Source organism: Acanthisitta chloris, unplaced genomic scaffold (assembly GCF_000695815.1).
Source record: "Acanthisitta chloris isolate BGI_N310 unplaced genomic scaffold, ASM69581v1 scaffold14439, whole genome shotgun sequence".
In the NCBI taxonomy this organism is placed as follows: domain Eukaryota; kingdom Metazoa; phylum Chordata; class Aves; order Passeriformes; family Acanthisittidae; genus Acanthisitta; species Acanthisitta chloris.
Genome location: NW_008692069.1, coordinates 16620 through 17121, shown reverse-complemented (window position 1 = coordinate 17121; position 502 = coordinate 16620). Strand labels below are relative to the sequence as shown.

Sequence of the window (502 nt, the reverse complement as noted above, 5' to 3'; positions counted from 1 at the left end):
GAGTGAATACAGGACATAGACAAAGAGAGGTCATCCCACTGCCCCTGGAGGAGGGGATCTTGCCTGGTTTTAGAATCACAGAATCGTTTGGGTTGGAAAGGACCTTCTCATCTCATTCCACTCCCCTGCCATGGGCAGGGACACCTTCCACCAGACCAGTTTGCTCCAAGCCCCTTCTGCTTGCAGGGATGGAGCAGAACCTGTGCCAATGCCTCACCACCCTCACAGGGAAGAATTTCTTCCTAACTTTTAAATCTCTCCTCTTTTAGTTTAAAGCTGTTTCCCCTTGTCCTGTCACTATCTGCCCATGTAAAAAAGTCATTCTCACTTTTTTTCATAAGCCCCTTTAGGCACTGGGAGGGGATCTAATGTTTCTCCAGACTGAACATGATGTGTTAGGATAGTGCGAGGGACAGATTCACCACTAAGCCATTCCTGTTACCACTGGGTCAGGAATTGTGACAGTGCTGCCAGACAGGGTTTCAGGATCGCGCAGAGATGA

The 502-nt window shown here is 48.8% G+C and overlaps 1 protein-coding gene across 1 annotated transcript in view; it reads right to left on the bottom strand.

Annotated features, from left to right (window-relative positions):
• The window catches only part of LOC103809657 (kinesin-like protein KIF21B), a gene marked incomplete at both ends in the record, with an annotated part of 9908 nt that overhangs the window by 585 nt on the left and 8821 nt on the right, over positions 1-502 (bottom strand). The gene's annotated exons all lie outside the window — the stretch shown is intronic.